Source organism: Grammomys surdaster, unplaced genomic scaffold, assembly GCF_004785775.1.
Source record: "Grammomys surdaster isolate TR1022 unplaced genomic scaffold, NIH_TR_1.0 539, whole genome shotgun sequence".
Lineage (NCBI taxonomy): Eukaryota > Metazoa > Chordata > Mammalia > Rodentia > Muridae > Grammomys > Grammomys surdaster.
In genome coordinates, this window is record NW_021604958.1 from 2,335 (window position 1) to 12,323 (window position 9,989).

The 9,989-nt window shown below is 39.1% G+C and overlaps 1 pseudogene; it reads left to right on the forward strand.

Moving 5' to 3' along the window:
* The first annotated feature begins 3,296 nt into the window (after positions 1–3,296).
* LOC114633150 lies at positions 3,297–9,272 on the forward strand (annotated as a pseudogene).
* The last annotated feature ends 717 nt before the right edge of the window (positions 9,273–9,989 follow it).

The following is a 9,989-nucleotide window of genomic DNA, read 5'->3' on the forward strand; positions in this document are numbered from 1 at the left end:
ACAGCAACCTTAAACATCTTGCAAAACCAACTCTTATCCCTGCCAAACCTCACCCCCCTCTGCTGCCTCATGAAGAACCAAACTAGAAAGAAGTGATAGGGTTGGCCCCCAGAAAACTAGATTTCAATCCTAGGAAGTAAGACTGCTATACAATAGTCTTAGAGTTTGAATTCCATATAAACATAAAAAACATAATGAATCAAGTATAAAATCCATAACATGTGCCCCTTCTTGCTGATTGGGAAAAATTCTTCAGTAACTCTACATCTGATCGAGGACTAACATCCAAAATACTTAAAGAACTCAAAAAGAGTTCCAACCAAGAAATCAAACAACCCATCAAAGAAATGTGGTCTAAAACTAAACAGATAATTCAGAGTAACCTCAAATGGTTGAGAAGCACTTAAAGAAATGTTCAAAGTTCTTAATGATCAGGGAAATGCAAATCAAAACAACCCTGAGATTCCACCTTACACTAATCAGAATGTCTAAGATCAAACCTCAGGCGACTGCGCCTGTTCTTGAGAAAGTGAAACACTCCTCCATTGTTGGTGGGATTGCAAACTGGTAAAACAAGTAGGGAAATAAATCTGGAAGTTCCTCAGATAATTAGAAATAGATCTCCCTGAAGACCCAGCTTAGGCATACACCCAAAAGATGCCCTACCATAACAGAGGAGCGCATGTACCCACTATGTTTATAGCAGCCTTCTTTATAATATCAAGGAAACAGAAACAACCCAGATGTCCCACAACAGAAGACTGGATACAGAAAATGTGGTTCATTTACACAGTAGTATACTACTCCTCTATTAAGAATGAGGACATTATGAGTTTTGCAGGCAAATGAATGGAACTAGAAAATGTTATCCTGAGTGAGGTAATTCAGAAGCAAAAGGACATGCAGGTTATGTACTCAGTAGTAAGCGGATATTAGCCAAAAAAGTACAGAATACCCAGTGCACAATCCACAGAACTCAAAAAGTTTATCAAGCTGAAGGGCCCAAGTGAGGATGCCTCATTCCTACTTGGGAAGAGAAGAAAGCAATGACAGGATGGGGAAGGGAAGGTAGGAGGGAAGGAGGGATAGAAGGAGGGAGGGACCTAGGTGGAAAAGTGGACAGGGAGGGAAAGAGTGGATCGTGATCAGGTAGGTGTAGGGAACATGAGTGAAGCACTTAGGGCTAGCAGAAAGAATGGAAACAGGCAACCTTGGTAGGTTGGAGGTGGGTAGGACTCTTTAGAATGTACCAGAGACCTGGGAGGTGAGAGGCTTTCAGGAATCAAAGGCAGAGACCCTAGGTGAAATGCCCTACAGTGAGGAGAGGGAACTTGTAGAGCCCATCTCCAGTAGAAAGCCAGGATATCAGGTGGAAGAATGGGGTTGCTGTCTCACAGTCAAAAACTCTGACTCAGAATTGTTCCTGTTTGTAAGAACTGCAGGGACAAAAATGGAGAAGAGCCTGAGGAAGCAGAGGTACAGAGACATGCCCAATTTTGGATGCACCCCAAGGAGAGGGCTCAAGGCTTTACACTATTACTGATACTGTGGCATGCTCACAAAAAGGTGCCTATCATGTTTGGCTTCTGTAAGACGCAGCAAATAGCTGAAAGAGTCAGATGCAGATATTTACTCCCAACCCGTGGTCAGAAACTGCTGACCCCTATGGTTGAATTAGGTAGAAGCTGGAAGAAGCTGAGGAGGGGGATGATCCTATAGGACCACCAGTCTCCACTAACCTGGATTTCCAAGACCTCTCAGACACTGAGCAACCAACCAGATAACATACACCAGCTGATATGAGGCCCCCAACACATATACAGCAGAGGTCTGCCGGGTCTGAACTCATTCAAAAAAGATGCACCTAACCCTCAAGAGACTGGAGGCTCCAGGGGGTGGGAAGTTCTGGTGGGGTGGTGGTTGGGGTTGGGGACATCCCCCTCGAGATGGAGGGAGGATGTCTGAAATGTGGAATAGTCAGAGGGTGACCTGGGATGGGGATAAAGTCTGACTGTAAACAAAGATTAACTAAAATAAAAAGAAAGTTCACTGTCAACCCTAGGACCTAGTTTAATCTCCAGTGCCAACATAGTGTGAGGAGAGAAGTGAGTCCTGCCAGTCTACACACACACACACACACACACACACAGAGTGAGAGAGAGAGAGAGAGAGAGAGAGAGAGAGAGAGAGACAGAGAGACAGAGAGACAGAGAGACAGAGATAGACAGAGAGAGAGAGAGACAGAGACAGAGAGAGAGACAGAGAGACAGAGAGACAGAGAGAGGAGCAGTGGTGGCACATTCCTTTAATCCCAGCATTTGTGGGGCAGAGGCAAGGAGATTTCTGAGTTCCCAGACAGCTTGTTCTACAGAGTGAGTTCCAGGACAGCAAGGGATACACAGAGAAACTCTGTCTCGAAAAAAACAAAAAACAAAAAACAAAAAAAAGAAGAAAAAAAGAGAGAGATTTAAAATTTAAATAAGCATATGAAACTTGAATGACATCAAATTACTGTTTTCTATAACTTTCTGTTGATTTGAATTTCCCTTCTATATTAAAGAATTTAATCAATAAGTAAAATTGCATAGTCATACACAAAGAGTTTTTATTTCTAAAAATTTCTTTTATGAATCAAATATCTTTATCATACTATTTTAAGAATTAAATAACACATTAAGATATGTCATGTTTCTTTTGATATTCATATCCCTTAGTACCATCAAATATCATTAACACACATTGAATAATATCCATAACTCAGGATTCTATCTCTAATGCTTGAGTACAAAATAATCTTTGGAAATTAAACATAGTAAAAGAGGCAAAACACTAAAGAGTGAATCATAAAGAAATATATTCAAAAGCCATTATATGATACCACCTGACATATAGTGAGACTATTCAAAATGCATTATATACCTGTATAACTTCTCTAATAATTAGTTTACTTAAAAAAGATTACCTATGTTTCCATAAGCAAATTTTACAAATCTCAATATAGAAAAAATGTTTTGAAGTTAAACCTTAAGAAAATGATAATTTCATGCACAGTGAGAAAAATTATCAATAATGATATTTCCATGAAGTTTATGGAGTATGCTTTTTATATTTTTCAAATGTTAATGTTCATCAAACATGATAATTATTTTAGAATACATTTCATTTACATTTATATATCCATTCCAATATATAAAGGATAGTATACCACAAAACAAGAATATTATCCTGTAGGCTAATCTATACATCAATTTAATGTTAGCTCTTAGTGTGAATGTTTCTATGTCAACTTACTAAAAATGATGTCAGAATCCTCTATACACCTCAGTTTTCCTAATTCTTTGCCATCCTTTAATTGATATCTGAGAATTGACATCTCTCTATTCTTCATATGAAATGTGCTTATCTGCCCCAGCAGGTCTCCCAGTACGTCTGTTACTATTAATGTTTACTTCCCATCAGAAGGAAAAACAACAAACATGGTCAGTTGAGAATTTACAGCTAAGTTTTTTTAAACAACAAATATGTACTAACACAGTTTATATATTTGTAATTCTGATCTTTATTACTACAGAGAAAAGTGTCACTACTGATAAATGCTATTATTTTCCCAATGAGGTATGGGATGACATAGGATACATTAGAAATAAGATTCCTTCTGAACTGATACCCAGGAATAATAATGTGAAGCAATGTATCAAATTATGCACAGTGTACTTTGGCTAGGAAGAGAAAATGTATTCTTAAAATCCCAAAGAGTTGAAAAAGAAATAAAAGATGGGATGAGAGTCAGAGACAGAAAAGCACAGGAAACTGCAGTTCATGAAAGAAAGAAGTCCCAGCCACTTTGAAAGGTGAATGATTTCAACACTCCTTCCCTCATGATCTGAAGCCAACACTGATATCTCACACTTGAGATCTGAGAACTATGTAGACATATTGAGAACAGCTTCTTATTCTCTAGAATAATTCTTCTATAATTTCTATAATGTTATATTTACTCACCAATTAATAGGAAAACTGACCACCTATCTGATAGTGATCATGGACCTAGTCTGTGACTGGGCATATGCACAAGTGGAGCAAAATAGTACTCTGGTAACATAATCTGAAGCCTGGCTGGTTTTTTACATTTACAGTGTTCAGGATGACAGGAGAGGCTTATTGAGAGACTATATTTAAAAGCAATGTGTATGTCTATTCACAAATATATATGTGATATTATGAACATAATCATTTATACTAGACACACTAGTTTCAAGGTATAAATGTATGCCCAAAAGTTAGAGACGTAAATTAAATAACTTTTAATGAAGTCATTTAGACTGCATGCTCATATTGGAATCTTTGGCAGACAATTGAAGACAGGAAGCCTCTTCTTATTGAGCTCTTAAGAGCGGGGAGAATTGTATATTCAAAATAGACCAAGACACCTTGTGCAATGTCATCTTTCAATATCTAAAATACACACAGAGGCAAAAAATTGCATCTGATCTCTATCACTGTCCTGTTTGTGACCTGGAGACCAATGTACTAAAGCCAAAATAAACTGTGACACATTTGAAAGGATTAAAATAGAGATTGATATGATAATTACTTTTCAGTACTTCCTAATGTAACTGAAAGAACAGGACAGAATCCCAGTTGTTTACACAGCTATATATTTCTAATTCATGACATTGAAGCAGGAAATAAACTTAATAACTTACCTAAAATTGATAATATGATTATAAAAATCTTCTTCGATAGGCCAGTCCATTGCTAAAAGAACAAAACCACAGTCACTTCTCAAATCTCCATCATTATCTGAATTATTCTTTATTCTCCAAAAGCAAAGGGGTTCAGTCAAACTACACAAGATGAGAGAACACTTCAGGAGCAAAAAGATAATAGTGAAAGCACACAGCTTCTTCATGTCTGCTAGGCACTAAGATGGAGGAGTTGTGAAATCTGTGTCTTACACAGGCAAACATCACACACACATTCACACCTATGTGTCTGTTTTAAGGCTATTGCTGTCTGAAAATCTACTTAATTATATTTTACAGTTCCTTTTGATTCACCCTGTGCCATGCTCCCTGGATATATCTGAAAAAAATCTCGCCTCAAGCTCTGCATCTGAGGTCTGAAAACTTTTGATCAAAACATTTCTAAAAATATGTTGTAAAGATCATGTTCTCCATCCTCAAGTGTCATGATTTCATAACTATCATGGCATTCACTCAAGGGACAATCTCCTGGGCAGCTTGGGCCACACCATGAGTTAACAGACATATGTATGAACACAATTGGCAATCATGATAATGGAATAAATCAGAACTTCCATAGTAAGACAAGAGTTCAGAAGGTCATAATGGTCCCATGTTATTAACACTTTGAATTGAATTTGTATATTGCTTTTGGTAAGATTGCCGTTTTTCTGTATTAATTGTACCAATCCATGAACATGAGAGATATCTCCATTTTCTGAGGTTCTTTTGATTTCTTTCTTGAGAGATTTGAAGTTATTTTTATACATATCTTTCACTTGTTTGGTTAGAGTTACCCTAAGATATTTTATATTATTTGTGACTACTGTGAAGGGTGTTGGTTTCCTGTTTTCTTCTCAGCCCATTTATCATTTGTATAAGGAAAACTACTTATTTGCTTTAGCTCATTTTATATCCATTCACTTTGCTGAAGTTGTTTATGGCTGTAGAAGTTCTCTGGTAGAATTCGTGAGGTCTTTATGTCTACTCTGATGGTTTGCATAAGTTTGGTCCAGGGAGTGGGACTATTAGAAGGCGTGGCCCTGTTGTAGTAGCTGTGTCACTGTGGGTGTGGGCTATAAGACCGTCATGGTAGCTGCCCAGAAGTGAATCTTCCACTAGTTGCCTTCAGATGAAGATGTAGAACTCTCTGCTCTGCCTGCACCATGCCTTCCTAGATGCTGCCATGCTCCCACCTTGATGATAATGGAGTGAACCTCTAAACATGTAACCCAGCATACACAAACCATCACATTCCACTCCCTGATCCTCATAACCTTGTTCAAACACATGAGTCTGTGGGGGCCGTACATATCCATAGCATAACAATAAGGTACATTTAGTCCAATTTCCAAAGTTCCCATAGTCTATAGGAGTCTCAACCATGATAAAATTCAAAGTTCAAAGGCTCTTCTGAGATCCATGTCATATATCAACTGTAATACAGAAAAAAGACAGGAAATCTGCTGAGCAAACTCTGCATCTCCATGTCTGATATCAAAGTAGTCTTGAGATCTCCAACTCCATTTTCATCTTTGTTGACTACAAAAAACTTCTTTCTCATGGAATGGTTCTATTCCCTGTTAGCATATTTTTTTAGTAGATATCCCACATCTCTGGCATCTCAAAATTCTTTGTGCCTCCAGGGCAACTTCAATATTACAGCTTCTTGTTCCAATGACTGGGATCCAGATATTATCTTCTGGACTCCTCCAAAGGGCATAGGTCACATCTCTACCTCTGACCTCTGTAGATCTCCAGGCTCTGGTTGATTCCACTCCACTATTGCTGCTGTTCTAGGTGACCATCCAGTGGTACTGGCATCTCCAATACATGAGAGTATTCTGTTGCCACTAGGCTTTACCAATAGACTCTCATAGGCTCTCTTCATGGTGTCAAGCCTCAACTTCTTTTTATGAACCAACCAATCCTGGGCCATCAACTGCATTTGAAGCTGCAACTTTACCAATGGCCTTCCATGGCTTCTCACAGTGTCAAGCCTCAGATGCTCTTCACGACCCCTTCATGCCTTCAAAGCCAGTACCACCGGGGTGATTCTTACAACATTACCCAATTCAGCAGGAGTTTGAGGACGGAGATGGTGATTTCCTCAGAAGATTTTTAATTCTTGAGAATTGTCCCATCTATCTTGGATTTTTTTGTTGTTTCATACGAAGTTAAGTATTGCTCTTTCCATATCTGTGAATAATTGTGCTGGGAATTTTATGGGGATTGCATTTAATGTGTAGATTGTTTTTTGATAGATGATCATTTTCACTGTTACTGCTACCAACCCATAAGCATGGGAGATCTATCCATCATCTGAGGTCTTCTTCAATTTCTTTCATCAATGATATGAAGTTCTTGTCATACAGATCTTTCACTTGCTGGGTAAGAGTTACACCAAAATATTTTATACCATTTGTGGTTACTGTAAAAGATGTAGTTTCCTAATTTCTCTCTCAGCCTGTTTATCATTTCTATAAAGGAAGGCTACTGGTTTGTTTAAATTAATTTAATATCCAGAAACTTTGCTAACATTGTTTATCAGCTGTAATAGTTTTCTCATGCAATTTGGGGTTGTTTATATACACTATCATACAATGTGCAATTAGTGATACTTTGACTTTTTCATTTCTAACTTGTACACCCTTGATCTCCTTTTTTGTCCAATTGCTCTTGCTAGAACTTCAAGAACTACATTGAATAGATAGGGAGAGAGTGGGCAACTTTCTCTTGTCCCTGATTTTAGTGGAAATGATTCTAGTTTTCATTTAATTTGATGTTGGATGTTGTGGGACAGAATATCCAAGAACTGTGGAGGAAACTCTAGAAACTTAACATTCATACTGGTGGTATCAGAAAGTGAGAGAGAAAGGAAAATAAATATTTAAAGTCTGAAGCAAACTTTGGAGAGTATTGGAAATAAAATTTTCAAATTAATGTCAGATAGATATAAGACGTAGATGTAAAGAATTCAGGAAACACCACGCAGGGTTAATGCCAATGCAAAACAACAGTCACAACAAAGCTCCATCTATGTATATCATGTTATATAGAAGAGAACATTTTCCTGTAGAAGAGCAAAGATGCCTGACTCTTTGGAAATTATACAAGAGGAGAGTGAAGGTAATAGTGTGTCAGGAGGGAAGAACCCACCAACTTAGGTCTTTGCAAAATCATCCTTAAGAGTTGACCAGAGATACTTTATTGTTAAAACAAGAATAGGGATTATGTGTCAGCAGTAGAAATGCCTTCTCTGAAATGTCAAAGGAAGTTCTCTAATTCGAACAATGATGGAGAGTGAGCTCCAGGACAACCAAGGCTACACAGAGAATCCCTGAATCCCTGAATCCCTGTCTCGCAAAACAAAACAAAACAAAACAAAACAAAGCAAAGCAAAACAAAAAGAGATAGGCTAGAGAGACGACTCAGCAGTTAAGAACTGGCTGTTCTTCCTTCCAGAGGACAAAGATTCAATTCCCAGTACCTACAGGTCAGCTCACAACTGTCTGTAAGTCAAGTTCCAGTGAACCTGATCCTCTCACACCAACATCCATGCAGGAAAAAACACCAGTGCATATAAAAATAAATGAAATCTAAAGAAAAAAGAAGAGAGAAGAAAAAAGAAGAACAATTTGGAAGAAAAGGATGCCGTAAACATCCTCTGAAGCCCACGAGAGAGGATATTCTGAGGAAGCATCGAGTTCTGGGGACTCCTTGGAGGCAGCGTCTGCAGTTCTTCATCCTGCGGAAAACTGTTCTTGCTTACAAATGTCTGCTACTGAGAAGCTCCGCGAAGAGACTGCCTCTCCTCACCGTTCCTCTGTGGATCTACCTCTTCAAGAGAGCCCTGATTCTTCCATCAATCCTGAACTAAAGCTGTCCAGTCCTGAGGCTGACAAGGGCCCTGAGAAGGAGGAGAACAAGGTCCTCCCCAGGAAGCAGAAGATGTGGATTGTGTTCTTTCAGGCCCAGTTGTGTGTACTCAAGGACAGGTTTCAGAGACAGAGATACCTCAGCCTCCAGCAGATGCAAGAACTCTCTACCATTCTGAACCTTAGCTATAAGCAGGTTAAGACATGGTTCCAAAACCAAAGGGTGAAGTGCAAGCGTTGGCAGAATAACCAATTGTTGAAGGCTAGCAAGGGTCTGACACAGAAGGGCTCAGCACCAGTGGAGTATCCCAGCATCCATTGCAGCTATCCCCAGGGCAGTCTGGTGAACCCATCTGGAAGCCTTCCAGTGTGGGGCAGCCAGACCTGGACCAACCGAACTTGGAGCAGTCAGGCCTGGACCACCCAGTCATGGTGTACTCAAGCCTGGAGCAGTCAGACTTGGAATGCTGCTCCACTGCATAACTTTGGGGAGGACTCTCTGCAGCCTTATGTACAGTTGTAGCAAAACTTCTCTGCCAGTGATTTGGAGGCAAATTTGGAAGCCACTAGGGAAAATGCACATTTAAGCATCTCAAAAGCCTTGGAATTATTCTTGAACTACTCTGAGAATCCACCAGGAGAAATATGAGACTTACACAACAACTGGGCTTAAAGTCAGGGCAGGGCCAGGTTTCTTCCTTCTTCCAAAGATTTTCATATTGGTTTTTTTTTTTAATTTTTTGTTTTTTGTTTGTTTTTGCTTTTTGTTTTTGTTATTGTTTATCAAGACCAGGTTTCTCTGTAGCTCTGGTTGTCCTGGAACTACTATCTTAGTAGACCAGGCAGGCCTCAAACTCAGAGATCTGCCTACCTTTTCCTCTTGAGTGACGGGAGTAAAGATTTTCCAAAGATTTTTAGAATTTATTATTATTATTATTATTATTATTATTATTTATCAAGACAGGTTTTCTCTGTAGCTCTGGTTGTCCTGGAACTACTATCTCTGTAGACCAGGCCAGCCTTGAACTCAGAGTTCTGCCTACCTTTGCCTCTTGAATGCTGGGACTAAAGGTGGCATACCACCACCACCACCTGGCATATTGTTTTTATTCTTATTCTTTTGGTGCCAGAGATCAAAACAAACCTAGGACTTTGAAATGGGCACCAACTCAAGCACTGAGCTCTATTTACAACTGTGTGTTGGTGCATTTGTCTTAATTCTGAACTTGTCTTTTGTAGTGTTAACTATGGGCTTTGGAGACAGTGAACTATACCCTCTCCTCGCCTGCGTACTCATCCACCCTCACCCACACCAACCCACGCTAGTCTTTTTTTAGAAGCTTGGGTCTTGTTGTACATGTTCACT